Raw genomic sequence first — 17,940 nt, 5'->3', positions numbered from 1 at the left:
GAATTTGTTAATCAAAATTTAGTTTTCAAATAATCGCTCTGAGATACCACAGCTGGGATCAGAGGGAATTGAAGCATTCCTTTATGCTGCAAAGCCACTTGTGGAGACAGACATATGTGCACCCAAGGTTACTAGCATTAAAGCAATGATTTCTGTAGTGTTAAAAGCTAATTCTCTTTTTTAATTCTCTCCCATTCTCTACTTTAGAGATGTACATGCAGTTGTCTTAAGACAGTTCCTACTGGGATTTTTTTCAGTGCATCCCGTTCTGTCCATTCTTCTGAAAACTAAAAGTAGGCTGCGTGCCCTTGGACTAGTGACGTTTTCTTTTGTGAGCTTGTTACCTAGGGTGATGGCACCTTTCATTGCCATGAAGTTATGTTAATGAACACCTCAATCTGTGCTAGGTCTGTCCTGCAGACTGTAGGATGTGTTTGTTCATCACCAGTGAATACAGACAGAGTGGAGCAGCAGGTTATAAATTACCTTTTTTATTTTTCTGTTTGTTAATGCTGCAATTCTTCTCTCTCGATGGAAAAAAAAAAAAAAAGAGGTTGTTAATGTTTGGCAGGCATGAAATGAAGGTCTGTTACACAGACCCAGGTTTGGAGAGGGGAGAAGGAGGATTCACAGGGTATAAAGGAGAGCTACAAGCTGTAGTATTGCTGTGCTGCTGCCACTGCTGCCTGTGGAAGGGACTTATGAAGTGTTTGAGTCCTTCGTGGTCCCACGAGTGAGGTTGGTGCCACTTGACAGGGTTCATACCAGCTTAAAATCCTGCCTGTGCATTGCCCTGCAGGAGCAAACTGTTGAAGCACTTTTTTTTTCTTTTTCTTTTTTCCTTTGAGCTACTTAGGCCTTTTTTCATGCATATTCCTCTTCCTGTTGCAGAGGGCAAGAACATAGGGAGGGAAAGAGGAAAAGTGTAATTTCCCTACATTTGGGACTCTTACAGTAGATGTAGGTGGGCATGGGAGAAGGTTGCTAATTCATCTTTTCTGACTGATCAATTTCCCATTTTCACCACTGGGGGAAAGAAAAGTGTTTTAAGTTTTGTTGCTGTTTTTGTTTAACGTGTTTTCTGTTCAGGGTGTTACCTTGTGGTTGCTTCAGCATATGGGTGGCTTGAGTCATGGGAGTAAGTAGGAGGTATCCATGAGCAGGATAGGGTTCATCTGCGGAGCAGCAGGGTGGTTTGATGGATAATGCTGGATTTTTCCAAAGACAGGCAACGCTGAGTTTTTTGGGTGGGGGTGGTTTGATTGGTTTTTTTATGTTTGTTTGTTTTGTTTGTTTAGGTTTCGCCCTTTTTTATGTTGTGGGTTCCTCCCCCCCCCGAGAAGACATTGTCAGGACGAGTTAGAAAAAGTAAAAAGTAACATTTTGGGCCAGATAATTTAAAATGTGTGGGCTGTGCTGCTCCTTTTGACCTGTATGGTGTCAGCAAGTGCTTTAATGTCCACTTGGGCATTTTGGAGTTCTTCTGCTGAACACTGCAAGCTGCCAGCCCCTGCTCTGCATCCTGTGCTTCTGAGTCAGTTCCACAGGAATAACAGAAATCACTCAATTGCTTAACTGTGATCTAACTGAAAAATCAGAGTGTATGTGCAGGAGAGCATCTTTCAAGGAGCAGTGTAAACCATCTCCCAACAACCCTGGTTCTCTCAGGAAGATAAAGGACTGGGGACAGCTGCGTGTGGATGTGATATAACAGTCTAGAGCTAAGAAGTGGGAATAAGGGAAATACTCAGATTTCCCCAGTGAAGGGTTTTGGGAAGGAAACTGATGACAGCTTGATTTCAGACCATCGCTCCGTGCGTCTCCCGTTCTTCAGCCCCAGAGAACCATGTACCCAGCAATTCCCTCTGCAATCTGGGTTAGATTACAGAATGTGCCTCCTGGTTTTGGTTTAATCACAGTTAAAAACTGCAAACGGGGAAGGTAAAAGATGCTCTTTAACAAGAGCAAACCCGCTTTTTATAGTTGCCTGTAAAATTTTTTTTCCTAAACGAGCCTTACTTTTTAATTTTTTTTTTTTCAAAAAAGGATAAATCAAAATGATACACTGCCCTACTAATAAAAAGAGCAGCTTTGAAGTAATCACAATGGGGAAGAAGCATCCTGCTGTTGTAATGTCTCTTGTGGTGTTACTCCACTGCTTCACAGTGTTTAAGTTATGATCCTGCAAAATGCTTCTGTGCCTGAGCAAGTCCTTTTACATGAACAGCCGAACAAGAACTTGAGGGGTGGTGGTGAGGATTACTTCTGGGAACCGCATCATCGGGGTCCAAACTTTGCAGGATGGAGCTGTTGGTTGTTCACCAGAAGTATCAGCATTTTGGAATTGTGCTTCATGCTTTGTTCTGTTTGGGAGCTGTTTGAAATAAAACCCCAGTTTTCACCCATCCTGCCCCTTCTGGTGTGACGGGCTGTGATACGTGCCACGCTTTTCTTGGTCTTTGGTTTCCTTGTGTGTCACAGGGCAGAGTATTTGCACACAGCCACTGCTTTTTAGAGGCACTTGTGATCTGCTGGGCATGGAACAACTGTACCATAAGGTATGAAGTCCGTTTTACAATGTTTTCATGGGATTCTGTGGTTTTGGTTCTGTTTTGCTGAATTTCATGCCACAGTATGACCGTTTTGAAAGTAACACAGGGCATAATAATTATTGTCTCCAGGAAAGCAGCTTTTGGGAAAGGAAACTTTAGTAGTGACAAAAGAGTAATCTATAAAGATGTCAAATATCTCAGTTTTTAAATGGCATTGATTATGGTTGTTACCAGGAAACACTTCTCCTTTTCATTCTTTTCCAGTTTTGTTCAGTGTACCTAATTCATGACTCAGTAGAAATGACGAGATTTATCCTGTTAGCTGTGCCACTGGGAAATCATCCAAATGGCCCGGACCTTTGCAGTAACCACTTCAGATATTAACTTACAGTGGGCAAAACAATAAGCTCTTCGGGTTTCAGTAGTTGGACGTTTCCTTGTTGAGAGTATTTTTTATTCAGACAAGGGGAAAATGGGTTGGACTTTTTTTGTGTTTGTTGTTAACTGTAGCTGCTTTCAGCAAACATACAAGCAATGTATTGAAATGTATTCATTTCCTTCTGCTGTTGAGAAGGAAGGTTAAATCTTGCCATTGAAACCCCCTGTGACTATTTCCTTGACTATCAGGACCGTCCTTGTGAAAGTAACAGCTTATGCTGTTGGGATCTTAAGCAAAAGCATGTGCTTTGCTTGTGTGACTTATTAGGTGTATTGAGTGGTCTTGGGCCTGATTCTGCCGCTTTCTTTCATACACCTTGTCTGTGTTCATCTGAATTATGCCACTGGAGCAAGAGGGACTGCCTAGAGCTGATAAATACAATATGAGCTGATAAGGAAGACAGGGAATGGGCTCACTGGTATGGTGATCTCTAAACTCTCTCAATTTTTATATAGAGCTGTAGTAATAAATTTTTCTTATTTTCACTCTAGTTCTCTTGCTTGCTGCATTTGAACTCTCCTCTACAAAAAGGAATTTAAAGGTTTCTTTGAGCAGAACGTGCAGTTACAGAGCTACATTTCTATTGCATGGCTTTTTTTTTTTGTTTTATTTTGTAAGAGCAGAAAAGAGAAGAAACTGCAAATGGGAGAATGTGTGCATCAAGTAATTTGGAATAAATTGTAACTGTCTTCTCCCTTAAACTGGCTATAATGCTTACTTGTCTTGAATAGGAAAATAACTTCCAGTTACTTGCTGCTGAAGGAATTTCTTCTAATGATTTGTGTTGCAAAATCAGAGTCACTGAATTGAAGATGAGCTTTTCATGGATTTAATTTAAAAGATGTTTAATTGTATCTAATAATTAAATCCACTGTAACTTGGGAATTAGTAGTAGAGAATATTTAGTAAATACAAACCAGGAGATCTAATGATCAGCCTGTCATATGAAGGCATTCAGTACTTGTAAAATAAAAGCAAAAAATCCTCTTTCTGCTTCATGAGAAAACAACCGCTGTTGGAAAAAACTGAAGAGAAAAAATAATGTATCTTTCTTAATATTGCACAGAATTATATGGAATAACAGATAATGTCAGATAAGTCAAATAATTGGAAGAGATTTTGTAATATGAATTTTGCTTGACGAAATAGAAGCAAAAAATAAGAACTTACTTGTTCTGTCTTTAAAATGTTTCATTAATGGAGGTTATTATATACTGGCTTAATTGGGGTGAGAAGAAAAATGCCCCTTCTTCTTTTATAGTAAGAAAAAGTTGAAAATCCTCATCTTACCAGTGCTCAAGTATGTACATTACTGTGTTCCTGTCAGTAGTGTCATCAACTACAAATACTTTGAACTTAGGGTATCTGAATTACGTATCTAAATGATTATTTGCATGTTAGAGATCAACCCTGTATAGACATAAACTCTTAAGTGTATGCTGAGGATTTTTAGTGTATTTCAGACTGTATTCTGGAAGTGCTTCAAGATTCTGTTCAGTGAAACAGCTAAATGTAAAGTGAGTTGTCTTCTGGGAGACTGTACTTCATTGCAATGAAGTGGTTTGTTTTTTTGTTGAATAAGAGGGACAAAATTTTACTCTAAACAATTAACATCAGTAGGCATCTTGCCACTAACTTTAGCTGGGTCAGTGTTTCAGTCCTAGTATTACAGAAGTTCTTTATCCTGTGTACAGGGAAAAGCTTGTAGAACAGCTAACAAGCTCATATTAAATCCATCTGTAAGCTAGGAAGTGGAATAACGTATGGACTATGAACAGAAATTTGTAGTACTGTGAATATAATTTCCATGTTCAGTACCATAATTACCATTATTCTAGAAGTTCCTCTGTTCAGTGATTTTAGAACTGTTGAAGGTATCGATGGCAGGGCAATTGGAGAGGGAATATAGATGTAAAGCACTCTATTTTGCGGTCCAGGTTTCTATCAGTGTGTGTCAACAGGCCTGAACAGGCGTGCAATCTAGTAATCATTTCCCAGTGCATGAAATGGCTTTTAATAGACTGGGGTTTGTTTGCCTTTTTTCCCTCAGCCACCAAACATCGTTTCCCAGCACACTGATGTAACTCGGGGAATAGAGGGTTCCAAAGCAAGGGCAGCGCTCGCTGACTGTGGTACAGCGTAATCTCGCCCTACAAATGTGCAAACAATAGCAAAAGTATGTGTTTGGGAATATGGCACAGCTGTTATCTTCTCCCGGGAGCAGGGAGCGTTACAGTGACATGGAACGACCAGTTAAAACCACTCAGGCCGTTTTATTGCCTTTAAATGGGGCGTGTAAAGAAAAGCAAGGGCCGGTTCCTCCATTGAGATAACTATCAGAGCAGGCTACCGCGGGTCTACCTTTCTGCACAGGCTTTGAAGAATAGAGGCAACGAATTCCCCTCTTTCCTTCCCCTGCTATTACATTTCTGGCACCCTGTATGTGAAATCTCAGTTGGAACCTGAACTTTCTGTTCTCAGAATCTGTGCTTCACTAGTTACCTGGAACAAGGACTTCTTTTTTTTTATTACGGTCATTAGTTTGACTTTATGAAATGATTGTTAATGATTAAGGTTATTTGTAGACAGGGGACTACTTGTAAAACAGATGAGACATTGCCAGAGCTGCAACAGGAAATAGATGCAAATTTTGTATTTTTTGTTCTATTCAGGTTTTGAACATTTAGGAATTACAAGGTTGATCTCAGTCAAATCAGTGCAAAGTGCTTGAGCTCTATCTCTTTTGTTTTTCTTCCATTTTTTTCCTTTTTCTTTTTTTTTTCTAGGCAACTGTTTTGCTTCAAATCTCATAATAATGTCTGGCCCTTCTGTCATTATGTTTGAGTGCATCTAATGTGTGATTATTTTGCACAGTGGGTTGGCAGAGAACACTCTGATTGAACCTACACGATCAAATTTATTCTAAGTGTTAAATGAATGCAAAACATCTTAAACTGCATTTAATTCTGGCATTTACGTCTGCGGTAAGAGGGTTTTGTGAGAGCTATAGAGTTGTCAGTTGTTTTAGAATGAGGGGAAAGCAAATACATTCTTACTTCTTGTTTGCATATCAGCCAGAGGGAAAAATGACACGAAGGCGACATCATCAAATACAGTAAAACTAACTTTTTAATACAGATGTCCATTGTTGTTTTAAGTGCTTAAGGGGTTGGTGGTTTGGTTTATTTTGGAACTTGCTGAACTATATGAAGTGTGTCTCCAGGGGCCTGGTATTTTAATACCTTGTAGAAGGTTGTATAACAGTAGATGATGTATTTTGCCTGCCTTCCAATGCTGTAAATAAATTACACGTGCTGGCTTGGGAGAACATATCTGAGGTGTAAATCAAAGGCTAATATAAGAGGAAAAAATAACCAATTAGTGATGTCTTGGAACAGATTAGCAGTTTTTTAATTTATTTATCTATAATCAGGAGATATAAGAGCAATAATATGTATAAAAATGTTAACATGAGGCGCTTCCCAAGAAGAGGTAGATGGTGTAGGATTATTTAAAATAAGTACTGTGATTCACTGCTTTTTCACAATTTGCTGTGGTTAATTCACTTAAATACTGAAGTCAACAATCCCCTAGGCAAAGAAAGATAATATAATTTTAAGCATATTGTAAAAATTTAAATTTAATAGTTTTCACTCTATAATCCTGTCTAAGTCGTGGTTGTATTAAAAGGAAAATAGATACATGTGTCAGTTTTGGAGCATTATCTTTTTTTTTTTGAGTTTAAAGAATGATAAATGTGCTTCAAACAAGCAACACAGCAGTTTATTAATATGAATGTTTTGCTAAATGCTACATGCTTAGCGCAATCCCCATTCCTTTATAATAAGTTTAAATATTAATTCTTTGGAATGCTAGATGCCTAAAGCTAGATAGAAATGCTGTGCAGTTTCAGATATCTAGGAGTGGGCTTGTGAAACAGGATATTTAACTGGGAGAGATGAGTAGCACATTTCAGAGTTATTAGGGCAGAACAACAATGCAAGAGGATGACTTAAAAAAAAAAAAGTTACAAAATTGTTTTCTGTGCATGAGGCTTAAATACCTTAGAGTTATTTATTTAAAATACAAGAGTAGATTTCCTATCTGTGTAGGTTCTAGATTGCATTTTTTATTATTATTTTGTTCAACTTCTTTTTAGCCGCCTTCCCTCTCTGAAGCAGCTGGCTTTGATTTAACCTGAATCCTTCCCTGGGAGGGAGCGATCAGTCACAATGACCATGAGCTGTGCTCTTTGATGGAACATCTCTGGAGCAGCAGTTGCTTAAGAGAGAAGACTCAACAGGACAGGACAGGATGCTCAAGGAGAGCAGCACTTTGCATTCAGAAGGACTTATTTCACTCTTAAAAGAGCATTTATTTTCCGTATGTAAGTCCTGCCTGTCTCACAACCCCCATCTGCGCTGAACAGAGAAGAGAGAGTTAAAGAGAGAACAGATAAAAGAGGAAATTTCTGTTTTATTACCCAGTGTTTTCTGGGAAAATCCCAGAAAGGATTTAATGTGAGGTTTCATAACTCTTGCTTTGCCCTACTGCTCCTGCTGAAATTGCAGGGACTTGACTTCAGGAGGAGGCCAGTACTGAAGGTTTTTGAAAATTCCATCCATGCTTCTTTGAGACGCAGAAGAGAAGATCCAAGTGTTAAATTCTTTTCAGGAGGGAAAAGTGTGCAAGCACTTTTAGCCCAGTAGCTTGGATGCCAAGAGCTGGTAGCACAAAGCATGTTCACCTTTAATTTTTCTTTCTGTTCAAGGCCATGCCTGGGTTTAAAACTGCTTTGATCAACCACTGTATGTGAAACAGGCAAAAAGGGTGAAGGATTGTGCCAGCAACCAACATGGCCAAGCATAGAAATGTTTTGGGTGAAAAGAACAAGGGTGCTCAAACTAGATTGTGTCACTTGTATCATTTTGGGGCAAATCTATACTGATATTCCTACTGTGAGAGCATATCAAGGTATGGTTTAGAGACAGACAAGCCAGTTTTGGAGCCAGAAACAGGGCAGTTGTTTTGCACACCGTCAGGGCCAGCTTAAATTTCTGTGCTGAGAGACAGAGTTTGTTAGTTCAGGTGCAGTGCTGGGGTGATGTGGCTGTGCTCTGTTTGAGATCTGACCTGGTGGTGGTGCAGGATGTTCATGCAACACGTGGCTGTATCAGCCTGGGGTGGCACTGCACCCCCTCTGCACAGCGTGTGCACGGACTGCATCTCTCCTGGCTATCTGAAGTGCGTGGTGCTTGCCCTTGGTGGTGAGTCTCCCCGAGTGTGACTGGTGAAAAGTGCAAAATACATCTTTGTTATCTTTGGGAGAGCAAGGATTTTAACAGAACATTTTAGTCGGGCTTCTTACTCCTTGGTGTCTGGTCTACGCTGCCAGTTGCAGAATTGTTGCAGAGGAACAAATTCTCCCGTTTATTTTAGCATCTGACATGCTGAGGGGAGGGAAAGGAGGCTACATTAAAGAAGCTGTGTTGGAAATAGCCATTAATAATTGGAAAATGCCCCCCTCCTCCCCAGTTTGTTGCATTGTATTAAAATTTGCTGGGTTGCTCTTGCCTTTCAGCAGTTGGAAAAGTCTCTTCTGGTTTGTTGTTCCTGAGGCAGAGATCACCCCAGGGACTGTGTGCCCCTGGGCTGGAGGTGCAGGTGGCTACTACAAGGTTCCCAAGATCCTGATCACTCTGACAGGGCAGATTCTGCAGCTGAGACCATCTCCCAGGACTTGAAGAAGAAAAAGCAACAGTAAATTCCTCCTTTCTGGATATCTGATTGTTGTAATGTTCCGTTTCCTTGAAGTCGTCAGAGCTGGTTTATGTTCAACTGAAACCGAGCTGGCCTGATTCCATTGTCCCTAACTCTGGTGCACGTCTGAAATGACGCCATTTTAAATCCAAGAGTAGATAAAAAGGAGGCAGACTTTTTAGTATGGACTAAGTTCACTTGGCAAAAGAAAAAGATGTCTCACGTTTTTAATCTGAACAGTTTGCTTCTTATTTTTCCTCTTGCCAACTCACCACAAATTGGCTTATATTCCTTTTATTGAAGTTATTGAGCTATTCGAGAGGGTTTGCTGACTTGTCGTATTTTTGTGGGGATAAGCCAGAGCCAGTGTGTGTGAGTGTTTCTCCTTTCAGAACAAAGGTACCCTCGCATTTCAGCATCTCTCTGATTTGAATGGGTGTGCAGGAAATTAAAGGGGATGTTTACCCTTGCCCATCCACTTGCTCTTTCTCTGCCCTTGAGTCTCAGTGACTTTTTCTTTCTACTCTCTTGGCATCCTGGCCTGTCCTTTACCTTGTGCCCCTGCACTGTTCATTTATTTTTAAATACATATAAAGGGTTGTAACTTATTTGAGTCATGGGCTAAATATGTAGAAGTATGGCAATTGGTGTAAGTAGCTTTTGGTCTGCAGAATGTGTAAATACTCCAAATCTGTCAGAGTGATTTGGCTGGCTTTTACTGCAACCATTATCCATACCAGATCTTTCTCTTACTGCATCCTGTCAGAAGCTGGTAGGCAGAGATTGCTGGCATGAGTACTCGAACTGCTTTGTCAAAATTCACTTTTATACCTATACATTTGCCAGTTCCACAGATACTTTAACAAGTGTGTATGTTTTGCAAGTTTAGTCAAGAAAGCTAATATAAAGGAGACCAAAATCTAGAAAGTGAGAGCAAACCACTGGAATGAGTAATCATCAGTAGCGTTTTGAGCCTGAGTGTATGATGGCATTGGCTACAGGTGCAGCTTATTTGACAAGTTCGAGTGAAAAACTAGTGTTTTGCAGAGACTTGCTGCTTCAGTGGTACCCAGGTTAAGTTTCCCAAAGTGAGACAAATGTGGTTGTGGAACTTTCCTTGCGAAGGGTTAGTGTTGATAGAGTTTTTAGCAGTTGCTGGAGAAGTTGCTGGGAGACTTGAAAATTAAGAATAGTAAACATTAGGGGTGATAAGTTTTATGCATGGAGTAGATGTTTCAGCAGCAGGCAGTCACTCTGAAGAGACAGGGAGGCTGTTTTGGAGCCTAGATAATGTAAAATGAGAGAAAATTTGGTGAAAAATAACCTCAACCTAAAAATAGCCTCATAACCAGCTAGCATTTAGATAACTACCACTAGAGAAAACAGTATGGGAGACTGGATACAAATTCCAGTGTGAAGGCTGCTGACTGTAGCGTTTGATAGTTTGATGAGTAACCCTGATTCAGAATATAAGTTATATATGAGAAGGACCTTCTAAACATGGAATTGACCAGTGTATGGATCAGAGTTGTCATTTGTGTGCATGGTGCCCACACACCCTTCAGAGGCACTGGTCTCGTGCTGCTGGTACAGAAGAAAATCTCCCGTTGCATCCCTTTCTGAGGCTGAGTGTGGTTGTAGGTTCTCCCTGCTGGTAACTGAATACTTTGTGAAATGCACCTGATCTTCAGCACCTTCTGTCTCTTCTAGACTGGTCTGTTCTTCCACAGGGATTACGTGGGCTCAACACTAGGAAGGGTACTATCTAGGAATTACTGTAAGCTTTTGACATCTGATGCCCAAGCAGGCTGTGAGTTGTTCATCACTGGAGTTTTTAAAGCCAGGCTGGATGGAAAGCCTACTGTGGAATGCAACTCTTGGGGCGCAGCTGTCTTCCCTGTGACATTTTGAATTCCCACACTCAACTGCTTAGGCAGCAGTGATATAGAAGAGGTCTCTCAAACTGTAATATTCCAGGCTTCTGTCCTCTTTGACTTGCTAAACGAAGTTCAAATCTCTCCTTGTCTAAGGTTGATGTTTCTGGCCACTCATTTGTTTGTCAAGAAAACACTGAGAAGACACAATAAAAACCAGACTGAGTGAAGGGCTCTCAGAGCAGCAGTTGGGAGAGCCAGTGGTGGGACAACTGGGCATGGAAGATGATTGATTTTATGTGCAGAGCAGTTGTGAAATGTTCTGTGGCATTCTGGGGACATGCCATTGCTAACGAATGATTGCCCGTTGGGGATAGAAAATGCCAACCATTGTTCTGAAGAAGGAAATAGCCTTATTGATACTGAATTAGGCTCACACTGAATTATTATTCATTTGCAGAGCATCCTGTTTTCCAAATATGAAAATTAACTGACCTTGCAGAAGCCCTGCAGCCTTTAGTTGTTGGTCATATCTACATCCTTATGGTCCAGGTGGAGTTTAGGCTGTTTATAACTGGGGATATATTGTGGCAGAAATTGGCATTAACAGAGCAGCTGAAGGAAGCTGTTCTGCTTCTTAGGAGTTATCAAACTACTTCTTGTTTTATAACAAGCCTGAGAGAGAGGCTGGCAGAGGTGAATGTGTTGGTAGATTAAACTTAAATTTCTGGGGTACCTTTTGAACAGTCACGTTCAATGATGGCAGAAAAACAGTAGTATAGAAAACAATAATGTTGCCTTTTGAAAGGAGTAAAACCCCGGTTATCTATAGAAATTGAGATGCACACCAAATAGAAGTATTTTGTACAGTGACTGTTTTGTATACAGCTCTGAAAGTTTGAGTTTTGTTCCCAGCGTTATCTAATAGTTTCTACTGAAATCCTCACAGAGTACAGAAATCCACTGCCAGTAAAGTTTGTTCCTTCAAATCAAGGGAATGTTTTTATTTAGTAATTTTTATTCAATAAAAATTAGGAAGTGGCTGGCATGCAACATGGGTTTCTTAAGCAGTGATTAGGAACTGGACAACAGGTGTTTTCATGCCGTCAGACAAACGAGGCAGTACCTTGGCATGGAGGATATAAACTGTTTTTATAGGTGGGAGGCTGTATGTCCTGGAAAGCAGTGACACTGAAAAGGACTGGGATGTCACATTCCATTGGTATGAGAAAATAAATATCTAATGAGGTACAGGGTGATATGATACATTCTTAAAAAGCATAGAGAAGTGATGTTATCCTTCTGTTAATTATCACTCCAGCGGCAGGAAGGTAGTTTAATGGTCAGACTTTCTTAAATGGCTTTGAAGAATCAAAGGGCTTGGAGAAGAACTGGAAAAATTGGACCCGTATGTGGTACTGATGGGCTAATGGAAGATTAGAGCAATCAGGAGATGCACCAGAGGAGAAAATGTGAGATACTTGAGGGTTCTTTTGAGTGCAGGTCAATGCAGAACAGTATCTCATGGCTGGAAACAGAGAAAGGTCAAGCAAGAATGAAGATAGATGATTTTGACTGCAAGAATAATTTACCGTGGCACAGCTGAGCAAAGGATATGATAAAAGGTGTGATTTTTGGAGTGGCTGAGCCAGGTTTGAATGTTCCTATGGAAGAAATTACTCATTTCAGCCATGGACAGTTGCATTCAATGGCAGAATTGAACAAGCAGCAGTTAGTGACAGATGAACAAGCTGGATCATTCCAAGGGCTTCCACTTGCCATCTGCAAAAATTGGGTTCCAGGCCATCTCCTACTGCAAGACCTGGTGCTGCTGTTCCTTCATGTACCCTCTGCATTGCAGTTCATGAGCCTGGCATCCAAGTGAGGCTGAACTGAAGCCCTCGCTCTGGGTTTCGTGACAAAGAGTGGGAGACAGGCTGGGCAGGAGGAGCCACAGTTTTGACAGTAGTTATGGTGAGGGAATCACTAGCAACTAATGTTTCCTCCAAACCCGCCCTCTCTTTCCTCTTGTTATGTCTCTCTCTTCAGCAAACAGCACCACTCCTCCTTGACTAGACAAGTCCGTTCAGAGATGTGTGATGGAACCTGCTGTCTCCCAGGACCTGGGCTGAGACCAACTAAAACCAAGAGCTGGGTTTAAAACCGGGACACGTGGGGAAAGCATAACAGTTGTAATCACCTCTTACGAGGCACTGATGCTTTTCAGCATTAATGTCTTCCCTTTCTTTGTTTTCTGAAGTGAAAACAAAGGCTCAGCCTTCTTCCTAGCCCGGCAATAGTGACATACTAACACAGTTATTACAGCAAACATTGTGGCTCTCTCTGGTCATGATGTTTTCTTTCTGTGGGGAGACTGAAATACTAACTCACAAATAATGTCTTTAGAAGTCATATTAGTCACACATTTTTAAGACATTCCAAAATCATACCAACCTCCTTCTGAGCTTGTCTGTTGCTACCAATGATTCAAAGTTTTGAAAACTCTCCTTTAGTTTTGATTTACATTTTGGTCTTGGGCACTTGTTATTTCTGGCAAATGCCAGCTCAGTTTCATTAAAGAAAAATCTGTTTTACAGCCACACGGCTCAGATCTGCAGCGCTTCTAATAATTGATGGCTGGTTTCCTTATTTCCTGCATTGTAGAAAAATAAGGACCTTGTTAGATCCAAACAAGCCTGCATAAAGTCACAGTGTGAAACATCAGGTTGGGGGTGAGCAGAGCAGCTGTGGGCAGGTTTTACAACTCTGGGCTACAGTTGGTCGAGGCAGCCAAGGGAAACTGAGAGATACCCATGTGATTAAAATTCAGTTGAGTTCTTTGGCTCCTCAGCCTGAGATTTATATTTGTGACACCTTCCCCCTCTGTCAGTCCCTGGGCCAGACACAAGTCTGTGTCTGTGTGTGTACTCAGGGCTCTGCACACCCTGTGGAGTGGCCGCTGTGCCCGTTCCTTGCTGTGCCACTGCAGGACGTGGCTGTTCCCGGTGTCGGCTCTCACTCCAACAGCCCGCAACAGTGTGAGTGTGTGCTTTGGGAGAAAGCAGCTGCCGTGTGGTGGGGATGAAAAATCAAGAGCAAACACTTTCTGAATTTCTGCAAGTGGGCAAATTAATTTCAATCTGAACTGTCATCACAAGGGCCTTTTTTTCCTTCCCCTTTCCTTTGGGTGGTATCTTTGATTTATATTTCAGTATGAGGCAAGTGATTTCCCTTTGGTGCCCACCAAGTTCAGTCTCTTTAAAGACGTTCAGTTACAGAACCCTGTCAGTTTGTTGGTTTATGTCACTGTGGGCACGTTTCTTGGATTTGCTTGAGGTTTTTTGTTTTTCTTGTTTTAAGAGCCAGTGAAATTCCATGATGCCTGTGTTAATTGAAAACAATTTGTAAGTTTTAAGGAGCAGTCAGTGTCCATCAGGTATTCTTCCACAATGCAATAGCTGTCAGAAGCCTCTTACCATCTTACCACTCCATAAGCCATAAGTAGAGACAGGATCCTGCTCTAGAGATCCATGGAATTAAATGGCTCCTAGGAAGCCAGACAGTGACACCTGAACAATGTCTGAACAATGTCATAAAAGGTGGTGTTTAGTTTTGTTTTGTTTTTTTTTTTTTTTAACGAACTTATCAAGTCCAGTCTGTTTGCTTTGAGAACTGGACGGTTATTTTCAGGCAAGATGAATGTGTGATGACTCTCCTAGACATTCCTTTGAAGGACCTGCTCCTAAAAGGAGGTGGTGAAGAATTTATAGGATCTGTAGAACTACTGAAAAATCAAGCCTTGAACTTTGCTTTGCTAAGGGTCTGATCCAGAGAGGTATTCAGGCACCTAATTCCCATTGATGTCCGTGGAAATTCTGTGCCTAAACAGCTCTCTGGATCTGATACTTAGTCTTCTGGCACTGAATATTCACAGTTCATGCTTTCTGTGGGTCTCCTTTTAAAGGCATCTTCTGTGAGTGGTGCAATAGTATAAATTTTGAGTTCTTCCCATCGTTAGTTCCAGCACGTGATGCAGACAGCTGCCTAGAAAGCTGTGCCATGTGAAAATCTATTGTTCCACCAAGTAGTTGAGGCCTCATAGACAAGTAATGGGGTGGGAGTGACTCAGAGAAAATACACTGCACTTTTAATCATTGTTACTGGGGGAGGATGGGGCCAACCTTCAGGCACTGAGACTTTGTTGAGTGGGGAACTAGAGGACGTACTCGTTTGTTTAGATGAAAATCCAGGGAAAAGTGGGAGATTTTTGTTGGCGTTTCCTCCACTCAGCGCTGATCTTATCGTGCTGGTTTAGTAGCAGAGCTCCTTTGGCTCCTTGCCAGGTGATACCATTGGAGTCTGTCTGAGATGTGCGAGATAAAAGATCTCAGGGAATTACAAGTATTATGGTTTTCCAATCAGACTGTTCTAATGTGCAGAGTCTTCCGACCCAGAAGACTTTCTTTTAAAAATCCTGTTATTGAAAGAAAAGGAAACACAAGAGCTGGGAAGTGGGACCTGATGTTTATAAGGGCCCCGAGAGCAGCTGTAATTAGTGCAGGTTTTTGGAAGAGGCTTGTTCCTCTGCCAGCAAAGGGCCTTGGTGTTCAGCCAGGTTAGATGTAGCCTGGGAGTAAGCACTTGGAACCTGTGTACCATACACTGATTCTGTGTCTGGCACTGAGAACACCAAGTGTCCTCTCACTTAACATATAAAATAAAATACTTTGTGTACTCCCAGCATGTCCTGTAAGACTCTGGAGGGCTGAGTCACTGCCCAGCCATTTGGGCTGGTTCCCTAAACCCTGAGTTGTGAAGGGCTGCACCAGGGTGCTGTGATGATGGTCACTCTTCTGGGCGCTGTCTTATCCTGTGGTCCTGGCCACTGGCAGTTTCACTCTGGGCCCACGGATCTGGTAGTACAGCCAGCTGAGAGGAGTGAGAGAGAGGAAGCTCCCGTGGTGACAGCAATCCCCTTGTCAGCCTCTTCCTTGCATTCACAGAGATTCACAACTACCTTGGACATGAGTGTAGGCCCATCTGCATCAAGAGGTAAAACTGGACCTGCTGGAAATAAGTGTGTGTATATGATCAAAGTAGTCATTAAAAAAACCCTCACAGATATTCGTTATTTTCTTTTTAAAGCTTCAGAATTGAACTCTTGAGTTATGAGCTTCTTGTTTCTCAGATTTCACAATGCATGAAAGGAAAAGATTTTACTTTCTTTCCCATGGACTCCAGAGCATATGTCAATCCATTTTCCCTGGGTTTAGATAGGAATCAGAATTGTTCCCCACTTTCCAGATCTGACAGGAGTCAGTGGAACCTCAGGAAAAGAATATTGCTTCCAACAGAACTAAATTTGAGTGAGTCACCTGGGACACAGTGGGCAGCTGCACAGAAAGGTTCTGGGGCATGGACAGGGACCCCTGTGAAATCTCTGCTCCTTGTCTGTGCTGCTCTAGAGTAGGAGGCCAGGCAAGGAGGGTGTCCAGTGCAAAGCCCACTGGAGCAAGGGACTGGGGAAGACCACATGGGTGATAACCAGTTTGTTGCTATTGCAGGCAATCAGAACTCAGTTCAGGGAGCATCTGTCCCACACCGCCCACAAGCCACAACACACTCCTCAAAGTGTATAACAAACTGAGATCATTAGTGGAAAACACCAAAAGCCACAGACTGCTGTGTTATAAAGAGCAGAAGAGATGGAAAGCTCTGACCGTGGCCTGCAACTCTGGAAAGGCTGGGAATTTCCTGAAATAAAAATTCCCAGATAACCCAAGCACCAAGTTTGATCATTGGTGTAAGTACCAAAACTGAGTATCTGATGTTATTTGTGTCCTTGGACAATCAGAAAACTGGTGACAGACTGGTGCCCAGAGTGCTGGAGTGGAGGGGCCAAGGAGAGCTCCCAGGGATCCATTGGACTCACTGGTGCTTGCAGCAACCATGTTTCCTGCAGTGCACAAGAGAAGGTGCTGCTTTTTTTTGGTTTTCCCCTTTTTTCTCCTCTCTTCTCCTCTTTCTATTAATAACTGAGCCCAGTGGCTCCTCTGAGTTACGAGGGGGTTTTATTGCACAGTTGCATGGTGGAGGGACCTGGTTTTCATTGTGCAGGGCGGGATATCAGTTTTAACCCAGAGGCAGTGATGTTATTTAACAGGTGCCTTAAAGGCATAGTGCTTATTTAATCACCGTCTCCATATCAGCATTATGTAAATTGAAATTGCTTAGGTACGCAGTTAATTGTGAATGCTTTAGACGTTTTTAAAGGCATAAGACAATACCTGAAGTTCCATGTTAAGAATATCCAGGTCAAAGGACACACATGTTTTTATTTTCTTATTTGAGGTATAATGTGTTCAAGGCAGATTTATGGCACAACCTTTGTTTATTGACTTGTACTTTTCCACATGAAACTAATGGAACATGACAGATGATATTTATGAGGCATGTGTTCTTGATTAAATCATGTTAGACATTAAAACCTGATAAAAGAACGTATTTTAAAGGGTGGATTAATAGAAAAGGAGGCAGCATTGATTGGGGAGTTTACACGGAACAAGACACGTTGGTCTTAGACTGCGTATAGGTGAGATATGTGGTTATAAAACTTTAGAAGCTGAACAGAAAAAGATTAATAAGCTTTTGCTCTTTGGAAAGTTTCAGGTTTTTGGTTTTCTCTCTTTGTGAGCCACTGGCCACCTCGTATTTCAGGTCTTTCGAGTGAATTTATTCAGTTCTGCGTAAGAACTTGTGGCCCTTTATGGCCTGCTGCTTGTACTGCTGGCCCTACGTGCATCCTGTGTTCTTCAGGACTCCCAGTCAGCAGATCTGTGCAGGCAGCCTGTGCTGCTGCTAAAAACTGCTCTGTAAACATGTTCTAAATTCTGCTTACATGGGTGCAAATTGGGTAAATCAGCAAGAGTCAGGCAGAGCTGCCTGTCCCACCTTGATATTGGGGCTTTGCACAGAGTTCTGAGTAATAGGTTAGTAGGGAATCACCCTGTGTAGTATTTTGCATGTCAGCATAAGAGTATCCTCTAAGTATTTCCTGTGGAGAGCAATTAGAGGAATTTGGTAAACATAAGAAGTGGGAACAGCTTGAATTTGTTTTCTTGTCTTAACTGAATATTAAGACTAAAGGGGAAGCAGATACCTACATTCTGCTTGCAGTTACAGAGGTGCAAACATGGAATATTTGCAGTGATTTCAGCTACACGGATGTGTCTGAGGACTCATTCTGGCTTGGGGCAGCATTTTCACTCCTGTGTTTTAACCTCCTGTGGCTGAATTTGTGCTAACCTGGATCCTG

At 41.6% G+C, this 17,940-nt stretch overlaps 1 protein-coding gene across 2 annotated transcripts in view; it reads left to right on the top strand.

Annotated features, from left to right (window-relative positions):
* Positions 1-17,940, top strand: part of GLIS1 (GLIS family zinc finger 1) — a 180,375-nt gene that overhangs the window by 1,335 nt on the left and 161,100 nt on the right. The gene's annotated exons all lie outside the window — the stretch shown is intronic.

This window comes from Myiozetetes cayanensis, unplaced genomic scaffold (assembly GCF_022539395.1).
Source record: "Myiozetetes cayanensis isolate MyiCay16 unplaced genomic scaffold, myiCay2020 scf12, whole genome shotgun sequence".
NCBI lineage: Eukaryota > Metazoa > Chordata > Aves > Passeriformes > Tyrannidae > Myiozetetes > Myiozetetes cayanensis.
This window is presented reverse-complemented; position numbering and strand designations above follow the sequence as displayed.